This window comes from Mesoplodon mirus (assembly GCF_964341445.2).
Source record: "Mesoplodon mirus genome assembly, chromosome: 14".
NCBI classification, from domain to species: domain Eukaryota; kingdom Metazoa; phylum Chordata; class Mammalia; order Artiodactyla; family Ziphiidae; genus Mesoplodon; species Mesoplodon mirus.
Window position 1 is genome coordinate 78,793,910 of NC_138990.1, and position 20,432 is coordinate 78,814,341.

Below are 20,432 nucleotides of genomic sequence, written 5' to 3' on the forward strand. Positions count from 1 at the left end.
AAATAACGAGAACTATGAACCTGCAGCCTGCGAAAAGGAGACCCCAAACACAGTGAGTTAAACAAAATGAGAAAACAGAGAAATATGCAGCAAATGAAGAAGCAAGGTAAAAACCCACCAGGCCAAACAAATGAAGAGGAAATAGGCAGTCTACCTGAAAAAGAATTCAGAGTAATAATAATAAAGATGACCCAAAATCTTGGAAATAGAACGGAGAAAATACAAGAAATGTTTAACAAAGACCTAGAAGAACTAAAGAGCAAACAAACAATGATGAACAACAAAATAAATAAAATTAAAAATTCTCTAGAAGGGATCAATAGGAGAATAACTGAGGCAGAAGAACGGATAAGTGACCTGGAAGATAAATTAGTGGAAATAACTGCCGCAGAGCAGAATAAAGAAAAAAGAAGAAAAAGAACTGAGGATAGTCTCAGAGACCTCTGGCACAACATTAAAACACACCAACATTTGAATTACAGGGGTCCCAGTAGAAGAGAAAAAGAAAACGTCTGAGAAAATATTTGAAGAGATTATAGCTGAAAACTTCCCTGACATGGAAAGGGAAATAGTCAATCAAGTCCAGGAAGCACAGAGAGTCCCATACAGAATAAATCCAAGGAGAAATACGCCAAGACACATATTAATTAAACTATCAAAAATTAAATTCAAAGAAAAAAAAATTAAAAGCAGCAAGGGAAAAGCAACAAATAACATACAAGGGAATCCCCATAAGGTTAACCGCTGATCTTTCAAGCAGAAACTCTGCAAGCCAGAAGGGAGTGGCAGGACATTAAATTATTTAAAGTGATGAAAGGGAAAAACCTACAACCAAGATTACTCTACCCAGCAAGGATCTCATTCAGATTAGATTGAGAAATTAAAACATTTACAGACAAGCAAAAGTTAAGAGAATTCACACCACCAGACCAGCTTTACAACAAATGCTAAAGGAACTTCTCTAGGCAGGAAACAGAAGAGAAGGAAAAGACCTATAATAACAAACCCAAAACAATTAAGAAAATGGTAATAGGAACATACATTTCGATAATTACCTTAAATGTAAATGGACTAAATGCTCCAACCAAAAGACACAGACTGGCCGAATGGATACAAAAACAAGACCCATATATATGCTGTCTACAAGAGACCCACTTCAGACCTAGGGACACATACAGACTGAAAGTGAGGGGATGGAAAAAGATATTCCATGCAAATGGAAATCAAAAGAAAGCTGGAGTAGCAGTACTCATAGCAGACAAAATAGACTTTAAAATAAAGACTATTACAAAAGATAAAGAAGGACACTACATAATGATCAAGGGATCGATCCAAGAAGAAGATACAACAATTGTAAATATTAATGCACCCAACATAGGAGCACCTCAATACATAAGGCAAATGCTAACAGCCATAAAGGGGAAATTGACAATAACACAATAATAGTAGGGGACTTTAACACCCCACTTTCACCAATGGACAGATCATCCAAAATGAAAATAAATAAGGAAACATAAGCTTTAAATGATACATTAAACAAGGTGGACTTAATTGATATTTATAGGGCATTCCATCCAAAAACAACAGAATACACTTTCTTCTCAAGTGCTCATGGAACATTCTCCAGGATAGATCATATCTTGGGGCACAAATCAAGCCTTGGTAGATTTAAGAAAATTGAAATCATATCAAGTATCTTTTCCGACCACAACGCTATGAGACTAGATATCAATTACAGGAGAAAAACTGTAAAAAATACAAACACTTGGAGGCTAAACAATTTGCTACTAAATAACCAAGAGATCACTGAAGAAACCAAGGAGGAAATCAAAAAATACCTAGAAACAAATGACAATGAAAACACGACAACCCAAAACCTAAAGGATGCAACAAAAGCAGTTCTAAGAGGGAAGTTTGTAGCAATACAATCCTACCTCAAGAAACAAGAAACATCTCAAATAAACAACCTAACCTTACACCTAAAGCAATTAGAGAAAGAAGAACAAAAAACCCCCAAAGTTAGCAGAAGGAAAGAAATCATAAAGATCAGATCAGAAATAAATGAAAAAGAAATGAAGGAAACAATAGCTAAGATCAATACAACTAAATGCTGGTTCTTTGAGAAGATAAGCAAAATTGATAAACCATTAGCTAGACTCATCAGGAAAAAAAGGGAGAAGACTCAATCAACAGAATTAGAAATGAAAAAGGAGAAGTAACAACTGACACTGCAGAAATACAAAAGATCATGAGAGATTACTACAGGCAACTCTATGCCAATAAAATGGACAACCTGGAAGAAATGGACAAATTCTTAGAAAAGCACAACCTTCCGAGATGGAACCCGGAAGAAACAGAAAATATAAACAGACCAATCACAAGCACTGAAATTGAAACTGTGATTCAAAATCTTCCAACAAACAAAAGCTCAGGACCAGATGGCTTCACAGGTGAATTCTATCAAACATTTAGAGAAGAGCTAAGACCTATGCTTCTCAAACTCTTCCAAAATATAGCAGAGGAAGGAACACTCCCAAACTCATTCTACATAGCTACCATCACCCTGATACCAAAACCAGACAAAGATGTCACAAAAAAAGAAAACTACAGGCCAGTATCACTGATGAACACAGATGCAAAAATCCTCAACAAAATACTAGCAAACAGAACCCCACAGCACATTAAAAGGATCATATAACATGATCAAGTGGGGTTTATCCCAGGAATGCAAGGATTCTTCAATTTATGCAAATAAATCAGTGTGATACACCATATTAACAAACTGAAGGATGAAAACCGTATGATAATCTCAATAGATGCAGAAAAAGCTTTTGACAAAATTCAACTCCCATTTATGATAAAAAACTCTCCAGAAAGTGGGCATAGAGGAAACCTACCTCAACATAATAAAGGCCATATATGACAAACCCACAGCCAACATCATTTTCAGTGGTGAAAAACTGAAACCATTTCCTCTAAGATCAGGAACAAGACAAGGTTGTCCACTCTCACCGCTATTATTCAACATAGTTTTGGAAGTTTTAGCCACAGCAATCAGAGAAGAAAAAGAAATAGAAGGAATCCAAATCAGAAAAGAAGTAAAACTGTCACTGTTTGCAGATGACATGATACTATACATAGAGAATCCTAAAGACATTACCAGAAAACTACTAGAGCTAATCAATGAATTTGGTAAAGTAGCAGGATACAAAATTAATGCACAGAAATCTCTTTCATTCCTGAACACTAACAACAAAATTTCTGAAAGAGAAATTAAGGAAACAATCCCATTTACCATGGGAACAAAAAGAGTAAAATACCTAGGAATAAAACTTCCTAAGGAGACAAAAGACTTGTATGCAGAAAACTGTAAGACACTGATGAAAGAAATTAAAGATGATACAAACAGATGGAGAGATATACCATGTTCTTGGATTGGAAGAATCAACATTGTGAAAAAAACTGTACTACCCAAAGCAATCTACAGATTCAATGTAACCTCTATCAAGCTACCAATGGCATTTTTCACAGAACTAGAACAAAAAAATTTACAATTTGTATGGAAACACAAAAGATCCCAAATAGCCAAAGCAATCTTGAGAAAGAAAAATGGAGCTGGAGGAATCAGGCTCCCTGACTTCAGACTATACTACAAAGCTACAGCAATCAAGACAGCATGGTACTGGCATAATAACAGAAATATAGATCAGTGGAACAAGATAGAAAGCCCGGAGATAGACCCACGCATATATCGTTAACTTGTCTTTGACATAGGAGGCAAGAATATACAATGGAGAAAAGACAGCCTCTTCAGTAAGTGGTGCTGGGAAAACTGGACAGCTACATGTAAAATAATGAAATTAGAACACTTCCTAACACCATACACAAAAATAAGCTCAAAATGGATTAAAGACTTAAATGTAAGGCCAGACACTATCAAACTCTTAGAGGAAAACATAGGCCGAACGCTCTATGACACAAATCACAGCAAAATCGTTTTTGACCCACCTCCTAGAGAAATGGAAATAAAAACAAAAATAAACAAATGGAACCTAATGAACCTTAAAAGCTTTTGCACAGCAAAGGAAACCATAAACAAGATGAAAAGACAACCCTCAGAAATGGGAGAAAATGTTTGCAAAGCGAAGCAACTGACAAAGGATTAATCTCCAAAATATATAAGCAGCTCATGCAGCTCAATACCAAAAAAGCAAACAATCCAATCCAAAAGTGGGTGGAAGACCTAAATAGACATTCCTCCAAAGAACATATACAGATTGCCAACAAACATATGAAAGGATGCTCAACATCACTAATGATTAGAGAAATGCAAGTCAAAACTACAATGAGGTATCACCTCACACCGGTCAGAATGGCCATCATCAAAAAATCTGCAAACAGTAAATGCTGGAGAGGGTGTGGAGAAAAGGGAACCCTCTTGCACTGTTGGTGGGGAAGTAAATGGATACAGCCACTATGGAGAACAGTATGGAGGTTCCTTAAAAAACTTAAAATAGAAGTACCATATGACCAAGCCTTCCCACTACTGGGCATATACCCTGAGAAAACCATAACTGAAAAAGAGTCATGTACCACAATGTTCATTGCAGCACTATATACAATAGCCAGGACATGGAAGTAACCTAAGTGTCCACTGACAGATGAATGGATAAAGAAGATGTGGCACATATATATAATGGAATATTACTCGGCCATAAAAAGAAATGAAACTGAGTTATTTGTAGTGAGATGGATGGACCTAGAGTCTGTTTTACAGAGTGAAGTAAGTGAGAAGATAAAAACAAATACCTTATGCTAACACATATATATGAAATCTAAAAAAAAAATGCTTCTGATGAACCTAGGGGCAGGACAGGAATAAAGACACAGATGTAGAAAATGGACTTGAGGACAGGGGAAGGGGGAAGGATAAGCTGGGACGAAGTGAAAGAGTGGCATGGACATATATACACTACCAAATGTAAAATAGATAGCTAGTGGGAAGCAACTGCATAGCACAGAGAGATCAGCTCGGTGCTTTGTGACCCCCTAGAAGGGTGGGATAGTGAGGGTGGGAGGGAGGCGCAAGAGGGAGGGGATATGGGGATATATATATACATATAACTGATTCACTTTGTATATAATTGGAGCAATTATACTCCAATAAAGATGTTCAAAAAAAGTTACTAAATTTTATTCACCAAAAAGAATAAAACTATATTCAGATATAATAAGGTAAAATAATAAACCTATACAGACAGTTTTAGCTATCATAAAATTGGAAACAAGTAACTGGATAATTTAATAAGTCTTTTTCTAGGTAATACATAAACCCATTCCAAATTGTGTGTACTGGTAAAAACAAAAATTATTCATCGTGACCCATTAGCCAAATCTGGCACACCACCTGTCTTTGTAAATAAAGTTTCGTTGGAACATGAAAAAAAAAAACCCAAAACTGATTCACTTCTTAAGGGAAAATATACTTCTGGTTTTTTGGGGGGTTTTTTTGCGGTACGCGGGCCTCTTACTGTTGTGGCCTCTCCCGTTGCAGAGCACAGGCTCTGGACGCGCAGGTTCAGCGGCCATGGCTCAAGGGCCCAGCCGCTCCGCGGCATGTTGGATCTTCCCATCACAGGCGGACTCTCAACCACTGTGCCACCAGGGAAGTCCTGGTCATAACTTTTAAAAAGCAAATGAAAACAATACTATCATTGGATGCAAATACAATGAATGCTAATGTTTTCATCATCTTCAAAACATTCAGAGATACTTTCTTTTCGTAATACAATTTCGTAAGCATTGGAATGTTGTCTTCAGAATTATGTGTAAGATTACCAATTACAAGTTGGTTGATTGCTCACAAGTCAGCTGGCCAAACAGTGACTCAATTTCTATATACAACGTTGGACACTGATTTCTGTATTGTTGTCCTTAAGTTAATAGAATTGGTTTATGCATTTACTTGACAAAAATCATCATTTTGTAATCATGTTATGTAAGAAATTAGGAAGATATTTTTCTGAACGCAGTTTTCTTTTTAATATTTTGATGTTTAAATTTATTCAGTTTAAACATTTTCTTGATGTAGGGTCTGCTTTAGGATTTTGTCATATGTTCTTATTCTATTTCTGTTTAGTTGAGCTATCAAATTAGAACAAGCATGTGTTCATCTAAAATCAATTCATTTCCAGTATCTATACACACACACACACAAATATTTTTGCTTCTTTCCTTCCTGGTCAATAAACACTTATAGCGATATATGTATCGCGTATATAGCATATATATATGTTTGCACACGAGCAAAACCAGCAGGGGGCGAAATACAATAGGATTAAATTTAACAAACTATATAGATTTTTCTTGCTTTAGTGACTGAGCAATAACAAAAAATCCAGCACCTCCACAAAGCAATTGGTACTCCAGTTTAAAGTGATGCAGTCTCCGTATATCTTACAGCGACTGAGTTGTAAAGAGACAAATGCGTGTCTTTTTTAGCGCTCCAAGTTAAGTTGTCTAGAACATTGCAGAGGCGGGATCAACCCTGATGAACTGCTTTTGTCCTTATCTTTCCCCTGATTTGTATAATTCCTCAACTCAAAGGGTGGCCACTTCCCTGTGGCTGAGGGGGTGTATTCCAACCTTGTTTCTTTGCGTAGCTGATGAGCTTTGCTATTCCGGGACGATTTTAAATCATTCAAATTGCCGGTGCAGGTTTGGCAAAAGCGAGCAGAATGAGCACGCGGAGGGCTCAGGATTGCAGGATAGGACTCCGGGCTCATTATCCCGGACGATAACAATAAGCCTTGCAGTCTGGCGGTCTGGTTTTTACAGTGGCCAGTGTTCTACATTACAAAGAAAGGGGAAAGGTTGTAAAAATGCAAATGACCAAGACTGAAGATAGAAAAATGTTATGACCGCTGTTAAAGAAACGCGGAAGTTGATTTGATTTCTTTCGTTTCATCTAATAGTCTTCCGCAGCATCTACGAAAAATGACCACCGTCTCAATACGTTAGCAAAATCCCCCAATTTTTTTTTTGTTGGTCTCGAAGACGATTTGTCAGTTCGGCAGCTGCTTTCCCTCATTTTCCATTTTAAATTTGTTTTCATTCTTCTTTGTTATTTCAATATATCAGCTTCCTCTTCTGTCAGCTTAAATTAGAAAGAGGAAGGGACTTAGACGGTGAACGAAAAAGTCGTTTTTCGGGGCGAAAAGGGCAAGCTGATAAGTGCTCTCCAGTAGGTTTTTGGTGGAGAAGATAGGGCTCCGTATTTCAAAACCTTTGCAATTTTTACTTGGAGAGCAAGAGACTTAACTCGGTCCTGAGCTGAACGTTGACGTTACCCGGCTGAGGAGCACCTGTCCCTCTTCCGGAGCGCTGCCTCAGAAGCCGCGGAGTGCGAGAGTACTTCTTTCCCCCTCAGAGCTCGATGACTCGCGAGGAAGTCAAGAAAAACGGCAGCTTGCCCTCACCCAAAATGGCGGCCGGCGCTCTGAGCGACGGCGCCTGCGCAGGGGTAAGCGTTCTGTGACACTGAATCCCCTGGAATGTCCTCCCCCCCACCCACCAGCACTCACCAGCGCCCGGCCCCGACCTAGCCACCTGCGCCCGGAAGTGACGTGTCGGCGGCAGCGGTTCCCCCGCTGCATGATGGGAGAGTGTGTGGAGTGGGCGGGGGGTCTCCGCGGAGGAGGAGGTGGAGGAGGCGGCGGCGGCGGCGGCGGCGGCGGCGGCGGAAGAGGGCGGAGGGTAATGGGATGGGGGTCTCGCGGCAGCGCTGAAACTCCGGGTGGGCGTCCATGGCGCTGTTTCGCTGACAGGGCTGAGAGCAGCCTGCCTTCCGCTCTCACCAGCTCCGCGTCCGAATAACCGGTCCTTCCCCGAGGAGCCAGTTCCTCCTCGGGCCCCTGAGCCATGCCCATCGAGGCCGCCCCGGATGATCCAGGTAAGCGCCACCGCTCCGCTCCCCCAGCCGCGCGGGGGAAAGAGGATGGGGGACCCGGCCCAACCCACCGGCCCGATCCTCGCCCGGGCCGGGGGCACCTGCCGCGGAGCTGGGGGCTTCGGGGACGGTGCCGGCTCTGCGGGCCTGCGCGCTCCGGGCTCTGTCCTCTTCCACGGCGGGTGCGGGGACGCCGGCGGCGGCGCCCGAAGCACACGGCCCCTCCTTGCCATCCCGGGCACCGGCCGGGGAAGTGAGAGCCTTTCCAACGTCCCCGGCCGCCCGTCTCGCCCTGCCCCGCAGCTTCCACCTGCCCACAGCTCCGCACCGGCCGCTCCCTCCCGGGAGCTTGTTGAGAAGTTTGGGGCTTTGCTCCGGCTTCCTCTTTCTCCCTCCCCCTCCCTCGTGACAGGTGTAAACACTGACTGCTTCGCCCAGGCCCTAGGCCAGCCTCGACCAGAATGTGATGCTTCCTAGGGTCTCTGAAGCAAGGGGATTTTGAGTCCTCCAACAGGCAGAGGAGACGGCACCAAAGGTCCTTCATCCCTTCCTGAGAGGACCTTTTCTGCTCCCTTCTTGCACTCCTCAAGAAATAGTCTGCGTCCCCTTCCCAGACTGCGTGCGAAAAGTTGGACCATTATTCTTTTAAGTGTCCTGTTTGGCACGTGCTACGTCTTGCTTGGGCAGGGGACGGAGTATAGGGTGAACGGTGGTAGGATCCTTTCACCATTAGGAAAGTGCTGAGAATGACTAGGTTTTTCTCTTGTCGGTTAATTCAAGTTACAGCTTGGTTTCCCACTGAATCTTCTATTGGGGCCGAGGGAGGGGCTAACCCATACATGGAAATATTTTACTAGGGAGCAAATGAAACAAAATCAGTAGTTCCGTTTCAAAGTTCTCACTTTAGGAGAAGAAAAGTAAAACTTTACTTTTGAACTTTAATCTTCCCTTTCACGAGCTACGTTTTAGTTTTTTGGTAGGATGGGAGGGGGAGACAGTTTAATCCTTGATGTTACATTTATTTGTAGACAAATAAATGTCCTTTTAGACATGGATATATGCTAAACTCTAAGGGAAACAACTGTTTCAACGCTACTGTGTTGACATAATCTACACAGTTTCTCTACATTTTATGTGCTTTGCCAACTTAAATATTGGCTTTTGTAGTACTCATTTTTAACTCTTTGCAGAAGTAGATGTGTTTAAACAAAGTATCTATGGTAGTCTTCTAAATTTTGTCCAAGATGATATTTCCCATGTATTAAAAAGCAGATCCTGTGTAAAACATCTAGGCAAGTAAATGTTACCTATTAAATGCTCATTAGATCGAATTCCTCTGTTTATGTATCATTATATTATTAATCTTCAAGGCATAGACACCCTTTTCTAGATATCTATTAAAAGCATAGATATTCACATAATATGTAGGACATTAAATTTTAGTGTTTTCTGGTCTTTTGACCTAGAGACTATTATAAAAATAATCCTATAATCAAAACAAAGAAAATGTATCCACAATTGCATTGATAAATTTTGTAGAATCCAATTGTCTACGAAAATCTTGTAATCTAGGTGAATCCTATTTTAAAACATCATTTTAAATTTTAATTTTTTTTCTATTTACAGTAAGTTAAAAACTTGTTCAGAAAATGTTTTATTTTGTGTGAAATTCTAAAGTGCCTCCCTTAACAGTCTAAGAAGTCTTTGAATAGCATCTCATTGAAGGATTACCCTACCCCTTCTCTCCCAAGCCTACCCCCAAAAACTCATAAAAGGAGGACATTAAATTTTTAGGCATTTTAAAACAATCATACATTATTTAAATCAAACGTTGATATTCTTATTTAATTTTACCTACAATTTGTAAGTTAAAAAATACCCTTTTCTTTATGCTTAGCACTTTCAATTCCTCTTTAAGTAGGCTAGTGAACCTTTCCAGCCTGAAATTTATAAGTATTTCTAGTTTTTACACAATTTTGGAAATATCTGGTGTTATATGGAGTATATATACATTTCACTTTGATAATTAATCTTTTCTCAATCAGTATATATACACACGCATACATACACATACACAATCACAGATTCTTTTGCAACTTTATATCATAGTTACTGATATACACTACTTCCTGTGAGCAAGATACTTTTCTTTCTTTTTTTTTTTTTTTGGCTGTGCCATGCGGCTTGCGGGATCTTACTTCCCTGACGAAGGACTGAACCCAAGCCCTAGGCGTTGAAAGCTCAGAGTCCTAACCACTGCATCGCCAGGGAATTCCCAGCAAGATACTTTTCTAAGTGATTTATATGCAATATATTAACTCATTTAGTCCTCACAACAACCCTGTAAGCTAGGAGGTGGTATCCTCACTTTTCAGAAAGGAAACTTAGGCACAGAGATGTTAAGTAAGAGCCAAGATATAATAGTTTTATTTTTCATATTTATATACTCTTTATATAGTTTTTAAAACACGGCAATGCGATATATTTTATGGGAATCGTATAATATGTAGCAAAAGTATGAAAACATGCATTGGAATGATAAATTCCAAATCAGTAAAAGTTACCTCTGGAGAACTGGAGAGGAATAAGGGATTTAGGAAGAGTCCATGGTTTTTCAGCCATAACTGTACTGTCTTTAAAATAAATCTGAAGCAGATTTGGTAAAGATTAAGATTTAACACAGCCAGGTGGTGTGCACTTGATCATTCACTGTACGTATTTTTCTAAACTTTGTTGTATGCTTGAAATCATAATAAAACACAAAGTTCAGGTTTTTCATTTAAAAACAAAGGATCAGGGGGCTTCCCTGGTGGCGCACTGGTTGAGAGTCCACCTGCCAATGCAGGGGACATGGGTTCGTGCCCCGGTCCGGGAAGATCCCACATGCTGCGGAGCGGCTGGGCCCGTGAGCCATGGCCGCTGAACCTGCGCGTCCGGAGCCTGTGCTCCACAACGGGAGAGGCCACAACAGTGAGAGGCCCGCGTACCGCAATAAAAGAAAAACAATAAAAAACAAAGCATCACTCTTACCTTCAGCAGTGTATATTTAAAAAGAGGACAGGAAGGAGTTAGTGTTATTTTGTGTTGATTTCCTTTATATAAGGAGCTTTTAATTGAAAATATTTGAATTGAGTATTGTTGCCCTCCCAGGGGTCCTCTGCAGTAACTTCCCTTGCCTGGGCTCTTCTCTAATTGCTGCCAACCATCTCAACAGCCCTGTATCACACTTCTAATTTCTATTTCTGCCCTTAGCCTGGAGTACGACTTATAGGTCTGGATTAGATGTATTCCCTGGGAAAGAGAAAAGGAAGACACTATATGTGGGGAAGAAGCAGGGAAGTAAGGAGTTTTGGAAAGGTGAAAAAAGAGGAAAAATAAGAGATTTAAGACTCCATCCTATCATTCCTCAGTCACCACCACCCCTATTCCAAATAACTAACTTAAGTAAACCTTGCAGAGATAAAGTGCTAATAAATTAAAGGTTGTATGCTCAAAGCTTAATTTACAAGCACTATTTTGATGAGTAGTTTCCAGAGGAAAATTAAGTAGTAAATTAGAATAAATTCACTGCATGTTCTATTTATGTAAATATTTACAATATGCCACGAACCATTTCAATTAAATATCTACTAACATCATGGTGTTTTCTTCCTTTCATTCATACAGCAGATACCTATTGAGCACTCACTATATGTCAGGCCCTGTTTTAGGTGCTAGGGTCACTGAAATGATCAAATTAAAAAAAATAGCCCTTATAGAGCTTCACTTTCTTGGCATTTGTATATGTGTGTGTGCACATGCATGTTTGTGTATGTGTATTGGAATCAGAGATTTAGAGTGTGAGAGGGCAGTGTTGTAGGGCTTCGTAGAAATTCTAATGTCTTTGGTTTTTTACTGTGTGAGATGGGAAGCTTTTGCAGGGTTTTTGAGTAGAGATGTGACATAATCTATCTTTTAAAAGGATCTGTCTGGCTGCTGTACAGTAAGTAGATTATAGGAGTGCAAGAGTGGAAGCAGGAAGATTTCATTAGGAGTTGGTGACTGATACAGCTAAATGATCATTTTGTAATGAATACAAATGTCAAATCTGTATGTAGTACCCCTGAAACTAACATAATATTGTACATAAACTGTATTTCAATAAATAAATAATACATCAAAAGTTAAAGATAAATAGATGAGGGCCTCCCTGGTGGCACAGTGGTTGAGAGTCCGCCTGCCGATGCAGGGGACACGGGTTCGTGCCCTGGTCTGGGAAGATCCCACATGCCACGGAGCGGCTGGGCCGTGAGCCATGGCCACTGAGCCTGCACGTCCGGAGCCTGTGCTCCGCAATGGGAGAGGCCACAACAGTGAGAGGCCCGCGTACTGCAAAAGAAAAAAAAAAAAAAAGATGATAGTAGTGGCTTGAACCAAGATGGTAGCAATAGAGATGATGAGAAGTGGTAGGATAGTTACTAGAATTGGAACCTCTAAGATTTTCCCCATTGCTAAACTCAAAAAACTCAGAGGTACATACTCCCTTCTGAAAAGTCAAGGCCCGCACAGCCTACTTTCCCAGCATACTGCCTACTCGTTTCATATATCCTACATTCCAGCCAAACTCTATGATGTGACTTCCTGCTCTTTGACAGTTGCCCCATGCTTTATCTTTAGTGCCTGCCGTTTCCTCTGTTAATTAAAATCCTTCGCATTTCAAATTCTTTCATGAAGTTTTTTTTTTCTCATTTTCACCACTCTTTCCAATCAAGTGAGATCTTTTTCTTAGAATCTTTAAAACCACATTTTACTTTATTTGGTGTTTATATTCTGCCTTGTATTAATTACTTTTACTGTCTTCCTATATTGGTCCTCATAATTAATTACAAGTTTCATTAAGGTTGTGGCTCCATTACTCAGTCCTACCCCTTATAGAACCTATCGTATGTAGCACATGCTCAGTAAGGTGCGTGTGTGTGTGTGTGTGTGTGTATGGTTTAATTTTTTAAAAGTCTTATTACAGAAGCATACAGAAGCATCGTAGAAAATAGTCAATCAAAAAAAAATTACATTCCCATTACCCAGGAATCCCACTGTAAACAGTTCAGTGCATATCTTTCCACACATATATTTATGTATGTGTACTTTTTTACCAGAATGAAATCTTATCATACAGACTGTTTTGTAGGTTGTTTTGATTTAGTCAGTTAGACTCCCTTACCACTTCAAGAAATTTTCATCTAAACTAATATTCAAGACCATATTCAAATTTTTCCCCAGTTGACTCAAAAATATCCCTTTACAGCTGACTTGGCCAAAACAGCATTCACTCCATATTCTTCTGGTTATTAAAATTATGAAAGGGTAATATACTTTTACTATAGAAAATTTGGAAAATGTGGAAAGTGTAAAGAAAACTGGTATGCCTCTTAGTGGCAAATATCCATCTGTTTTAACACTTGGGACAAAGTAGCACTCAATAAATATATATATTTAAAGGAATAATAGAAAAATATGTCATTAGTCATCACACTACAAAAAGATAACTAAACATTTTGGTTTACATTTAGTTTTGTTTTTTTCTCTATGGATATACGAGTGTCATACACATACATGTATGAATGAATCATATTGTATCTTGGTGAACAAGTTTGTAGGTAATTTGGTTATTTCCATACGACTGAGTCTTAGAAGTGGAGTTACTAAATCAAAGGGAAAGCCAATTGCTTTCTAAGAGGCAATAAAAATCACTCCTATTAGCAATAGTCGAGAGCACCCATCTTCCTGTAATCTGCTCAGATGGTCAATAAATATGCAGTTTTAAAATTGTTTACCTGAATTTTTATTTCGAATTTGGGCTTTTCAGCAGTGTGGAATGTTTGCATAATTTAAAATTTTTTGAAGGGTTTAAACGTGAGACATATCCTTGTTGATAGAGGTTAAAATTGTTTAATGTCATGCTCTTTTAAAAATAGCTCTGATTCTGTTAGCGAGCTATTTAAGTACAAGAAGTAGGATATTATTTTCTAGAACTATGTTGTGCAGTACGGAAGCCTGTGGCCACATGTGCCACTTGAAATAAAGCTAGTCCAAAGTAAGATGTGCCTTAAGTATAAAATACCAGATTTCAAAAACTAATGTAAAATATAGATTTTACATTGATTACATGTTAAAATAATATTTTGGATACTTTGGGTTAAGTAAAATATATTAAATTAATTTCACCTCTTTTTTAATTGGCTACTGGGAAATTTTAAATTGTATATGTGGCTTTATTGTATTTTGATTGGACAGTGCTACTCTAGAGTATGACATTTTTACCTATGGAAAAGAAAAGCAAGATAACTTCATTGTTCTAGAAAGTAGTTAATAGTGTTCTTAAAATTACTTCCTACATTTAAGCCTGTCAGTGTGTTTTTTCCAGTATACTCAGTTTGCACATTTTTCAAATTATGTTTTTTATTACAGACTATAACTTATTGCAGTTCTTACGCTCTGAAAGAAATATATGTAGTAGGAATTGGGGGAGGGTGTTAGGAAACTTACTTGAGGAATTGATACCTCTTCTAAGAATCGAAGCATGTGTGGGCATGTTTTATGCAATAGGATTGTAGGTGCAAAGGCCTTGCGGCACAAAAGAATGTTATTGTCTGACTTTCAAAAACTGAAAGAAGGCCTAGTTTAGAGCATTGAAAACAATAGGGGAAGGGAGAAGGAATCTGTGATGGAGAGATGGGAATGGCTTAGACTTTATTAAAGATTTTTTTAAAATCTTTATCACAAGCAGGGGATTGATGTGAACAGACTGACTTTATTTTAAGTTTATTTGTTGTGATTGTTTATGAGATATTTCTATATATATTTTTTTTTAAATTTATTTTATTTATTTATTTTTGGCTGCATTGGGTCTTCTTTGCTGCACTCGGGCTTTCTCTAGTTGCAGTGAGCCCCGGGGGGCTACTCTTCATTGCAGTGCACGGGCCCTTCATTGCGGTGGCTTCTCTTGTTGCGGAGCACGGGCTCTAGGCGCGCGGGCTTCAGTAGTTGTGGCGCGTGGGCCGGTAGAGTTGTGGCTTGTGGGCTCTAGAGCACAGGCTCAGTAGTTGTGGCACACGGGCTTAGTTGCTCCACGGCGTGTGGGATCCTCCCGGACCAGGGCTCAAACCCGTGTCCCCTGCAATGGCAGGCAGATTCCTAACCACTGAGCCACCAGGGAAGCCCAGATTGACTTTTTAAAAGATTACTTGGGTTGGACATGATTGAATACTAATCAGGGAGACTAGTTTAGATAATGGAAGCTTACACCAGAATGGAGTCAGGGGAGTTGGAAAGAGGTACAGGTATTCCAAAGTTGAGAGATTCATGAGATAAAAATAATTTTAGAGATAGTGGAGGGTGAGGAGCTTTGTCAAGAATGGCTCTGAAGTTTCTGGCTTAGTGACTGCGTGGGTGGTGGTGCCATCTGCCCAGGGTTATAGAGCCCTGGATGAGGACCAAGTTTGAGGAAGAAAAGGTTGGGTTCTGTTCTTCTTAAGCCCAGTTCCAGGTCTTTGAGGACCTCAAGTGGAGAGGACTGTAGAGAATTGGCTTGGCTGGACTGGGTTTCAGGTTTGAGGGCTGGGCTGCAGGGAAAAATCTGGGAGTCCTAGAATGTACTAATTAAACCTTAGGTGGATGAGATTGTTTGAGGGAGAGTTGAGTAAGAACAGAGCCTAGATGAAACCTGGAAGAACTGATGCCACTAATTTGAGTATGTTCAGTACTTACAAGAAAATATCAGTTTGTTTTGAAGCCTACTTGTAAAAGTGAAAGTAAGGAGTAAGTTGGATCAAATAAGTTAAATACTTCTGTTTGACTTATATGTATTTGAGTAGATAATCTAACACAATTCTTATTTGGTTATTTGGAAACATACCTTTTTCCTGCAGTAGAAAACAAACTGGGCTTCCCTAACATCAAACAGGCTGGGAATATTTATGAATAACTATTGGTATTTTTGCTACATTAGTAGATCTAAGGAAAAATTATGTAATTGTCTCCATAAATACTGAAAAGTCACTTTAAAAACCCATCTTCTGATTTTTTTAAACAAAGCAACTTAAAATAAGAATTATTAGAAAATTCTGTAATATGATAAAACATATATACCTCAAACCAAAAATCAGTACCTTAATTCGGTATCCTAATTAAGGGGAAATACTAGATGCCTGCTATCACCACTACTAACTAAATCTGGTATTGGAGGCATTAGCCAGCACAATCAATAAGGAAAAAGACACATAAGAATTGGAAAGGAAAAGGTCAAACTACCCCAATTTGCTTATGATGTGATTGTATACTGTACAAGTAACAAGAGCTTTCAATTTTATAAACAGTACTCAGCAGTTAGAAAATAAGATAGATGAGCAGAAGAAAAAAAAAAGGTAAAGTCCTTAACAATAAACTTAATAATAAATGTAAAAACCCTACATTGCTGTTTCAGTTTTATTAACAATTCTGTGTTTAGGTAATAGAAGTCATTCTAAGTCATATCTTCTTATTCTTTAAATGCTGACTTTAAATGATACTTTTCAAAGTAAGACTTTTCGGAGTAGGATCTTTAATATTTGTATACATCTTAATGAGACCACAGTTTTTTAAATGGATGAAGTGAATAACATTCCTGCCTCACCCACCCTCCCAAGTGGACATTTTTGTTGTTGTTTTCTTCTTGGTCATTGCTTATGTTTTGTAGTATTTTCTGTTTTGCTGTGGTTTATCATCTCGCATAATAATTGTTTACTGTGTGCATGCAGAGATGTTGACCTGGAGTATTTGCAGATAAATCACGCCTGCTATAGCAACACTCAAAATCTGAAGCATTGATTAATTTTCTCTCTTAAAGCTTTCATTTTTAGTAGCTATTTATAAAAAGTAATGAACCTATCATTAAGAAATAATTTAACTCTCTCTTTTTTTTTTTTTTTGGCCACGCGACGCAGCTTGTGGGAATCTCAGTTCCCCCACCAGGGATCTAACCCAGGTTATGGCAGCAAAAGCCCAGAATCCTAACTACTAGGCCACCAGGGAACTCCCTAACTCTTTTTACATTGAATATTTTTAATAGCATCTTTGTTCCTTAAAAAAAAAAATTATACAAGAGATTCAGGTATCAAATTCAAATTTTCTCTTAGCTAAAGGCAAACAGAATGTTTCACTATTCATTACTTTTTACTTGTAGTTAAATCACGATTTCTTCTTACTCCTTTGCATATTTCAGACTCCTTCCTCTGTATCATAATGAGCCAGCAGATGATAGCATTCTGTCTCATTAAGTTTCAGAAGTTTACTTGAAGCACAGTACAAGTGTTATACCTGAACAAAATGTACAGATTTTAATCAGATAACCAGTGACCTTGGTTTCTGGAGGTGGAGAAAAGTTTCTGTTGTTGCTGCTGTTCACATATTCATTTCTTAGTGTTCAGCTGCAAGTGAAACTGTGATTGATTTTTTAAATGTGGGGTTTTTTTCCCCAAGAATTCTATAACATTTAAATTATATAAATAATTATAAATGTTTCAAGGATTAGTGCAGTAATTTAAATCTGATCCTTTAAGAAACTTTTCCAATATTCATTTTTAAGAAAAGTACTAATTTATCGTGAACTCTTTGTTTTTGAAATCTTAAGAGAGTTAAATGTCATAGTGATATTCTCATGTATGTATACTGACAGAACTTTAAGAAATATTTGTACAATCAAATCACTGTAAGTAAGGGCAAACTTTTTGTAAGAAAAAGTACTATTTCATTGATTTACCTATATTAATGAGTTCAGCAGTGAAGTTTAGAGATGTTTATGTTATCCCCAGAGTTATGAAGTCCAGTAATATTTATGTTCTCTGGAAGCTTAACACAGTGGTTCTTAACCTTCGCTAACCATCAGAATTATCTTTGAAACTTTTTTTTAAAATACAGATATTCAGGCCCGTCCATTCTATTAAAAAAATACTTAATACAAAGCTAAGATTGGGACGCATTGGTTTATAGCCTACTAGAGGAGAAAAACATGGAAATAAATTTGATTCACTTTGTTAAATGTAATAAAAGAGATAGATATAAAGAAGAATTAATTCAGACACGCAACCTGACATAATGAAAAGAACACTGATTTTTTTAATGTTAGAGTCCTGCTGCATAACTCTTTGTGAGACCTTGAACAGATCTTTTGGCCTCTCTGAGCCTATTCCTTTATCTAAAAATGGATGTTTGAGATTAAATTGGATAGTGTACGAATAAGTACCTTGCACAGTTCCTATCACATAATAACTTGATAAATATTGGTGATATCACTTCACAGAAAAACTCTATGCCTGAATAGGGTTTTGAAGGCTTAGTAAATGCGTTTTCTGGACAGATAAGAGTAAATTAGAAGAAGTGGCGTATGTGACAACCTAGAGGTAATGTAGTGCCAGTGGAGAACCCAAGGGGTAGTGTTGTCTGGCTGGAGGAAAGAGGGAGTGTCTTAGCTATATGGCTAAGATAAGGAGTTTCAAGTGGACTACAGGAGTCCTGGCCCAAAATAATGAGGTCCTGAAATACGATATTGGTCTTGGGATATTAAATACAGTAAGAGTTGTTAAGGACTTAATTTGTGGTTCGTTTAATTTGAGGGAGGGAGAGGGCAAAGAGGGAGCAGTCAGAGGTAACACTCAGACATCCGGACTTAGAACTCAGAATATTATAAGAACAAGTGGTTTCTGTTTGTTCTTTGAGTAGAGGTTGACTTCAGTTTAGGAATTGGAGGATATGAGTTGTATTTGGGACATCCAGGTAGAGAGATTCAAAAAGGCGGTTGGGTAGGCAGAGGTTGGGCAGCCACAGATAGATAGAGGTTTGGCCATAGTGAACATATAATATCAAACAAAATGGGGAAGAGATAATATTCAAACAAAATGGGGAAGAGATCTCTCAGGGATAAGAATATGAGGAAGCCAAGGCCTGGGGAACATGGACATTTATGAGGCAAGCAGAAGAAGCACATCCACTGAAGGAGGAGAAAGAAAGGATATGATAGGTAGGAGGAGAATCAAGAGATAATGCCTCTTCAGAAAGGCTTTTTCACTTAAAAATGTGTTTTAGACACCTTTCCCTATTAGCAATATGGCTTTATCTTTTTAAAAAATGGTTACAGTTTCTATTTACCCTAATTCCTTATTGATAGATATTTAAGTTGTTTTCAGTTGCTTCATTATAAACAAACAATGCAGGAATTAACATTTTGTGGAGATATCTTTGCATACTTATATGAATGCATCTGTCGAATACATTCTTGCAGGTGACATTGCTTAGTCAAAAGAATATGCATTATAAAATTTCTGATATATTACTAAATTGCCTGGAATATGTGAACCAATATATACTCCCACCAGTAGTGTCTTTAATTTTATCTTTAAAGTGGCTTGCTTCCTAGATTGAGGGTCGTATGAATTTGAAAAATAAATAATATTTTTTATTTATTACTTTTATGTAAAATTCTGTAATGAGAAAGGGAATACTTTGATTTTATCAAATTACTTGGTTCATTCAAATAACATAATTTAAGAATGCATTTTGTCCTTCAATGCACCAGATCAAGGAGTTCTTTGTTTTAAAAGAAGCTCTGTTTCCTCTTCTTACATGCTGGAAGCAATAATTGGATTTAGAGGAAGTGGATCAGAAGGAAGGAGAATGATGATATTATTGTGAGTTGAATTAAACTTGAACAGAATTAATGGATGCAAACAGTTCTTGTCATTGTTGTAGACATAATGACATAACCAACACAAATTCTGTGCTAACATTTAGACAGAAATATTTTGATTTTTTTTTTCTTCTTATATAGACTTTAAGCGATGGCCCCAAGACTGGAAAATGAGTTATTCTTATAAAGCTGATCATAGGAGAGTCGGTGCCTTAGAAAATACCCAGAAATACTGCAGAAGTTTTAAGTTGCCCTCAGTTGTACTGCTTACATAATTTAAAGGTAAAGACTATGGACAAATTTCATGGCTTGTTTTTATTTTGTTTAATTACCTTACATTGTTCACAGTACCAGTATGGAACTACCCACTGCCTTTTCCTAACTTCAGTGATACGAACAATATTAGGGGGAAATTGTGGTTAATTTTGGTCATTTTCTCTAAACTCTTTAGTATCCTTTTTGTCAGACTTTGTTTTTTTTTTACACTTTGGGTTATGACCTGTTTCTGGTTTGTAAAATCCACTATAGGGGATCATGACCAGCTTTTAAGAAAGAATGCAATAGAACTAAAAATATCAAGAGTACACAGAGAGTAAGAGTAAATACTGAAACTTTTTTTTTTAATGTATATATTTCTACTGTGAGTTACAGAGGGGAAATTTTTGAAAAATTCTGCTTTATACAATAGGCTAATTCTCAAGTCATTTGTAACCAAAGGTATAATAGTACATTGTAAATAATAAATGTTGTCTGTTTTTTGTTTTTTTCCTTTTTACCCTTTAGTCT

General features: G+C 37.9%; 1 protein-coding gene across 4 annotated transcripts in view; it reads left to right on the plus strand.

Moving 5' to 3' along the window:
- Positions 1 to 7,742: 7,742 nt before the first annotated feature.
- The window catches only part of AFTPH (aftiphilin), a 64,062-nt gene continuing 51,372 nt past the window's right edge, over positions 7,743 to 20,432 (plus strand). For 3 of the 4 annotated variants that reach the window (XR_014295848.1, XM_082642129.1, XM_082642131.1), the window contains exon 1: positions 7,743 to 7,951. The gene's annotated coding sequence lies outside the window, so the exon portion shown is untranslated. Of the gene's footprint in view, positions 7,952 to 19,787; positions 19,929 to 20,432 lie in introns of all 4 variants that reach the window. The other variant, XM_082642130.1, reaches the window with a different exon arrangement.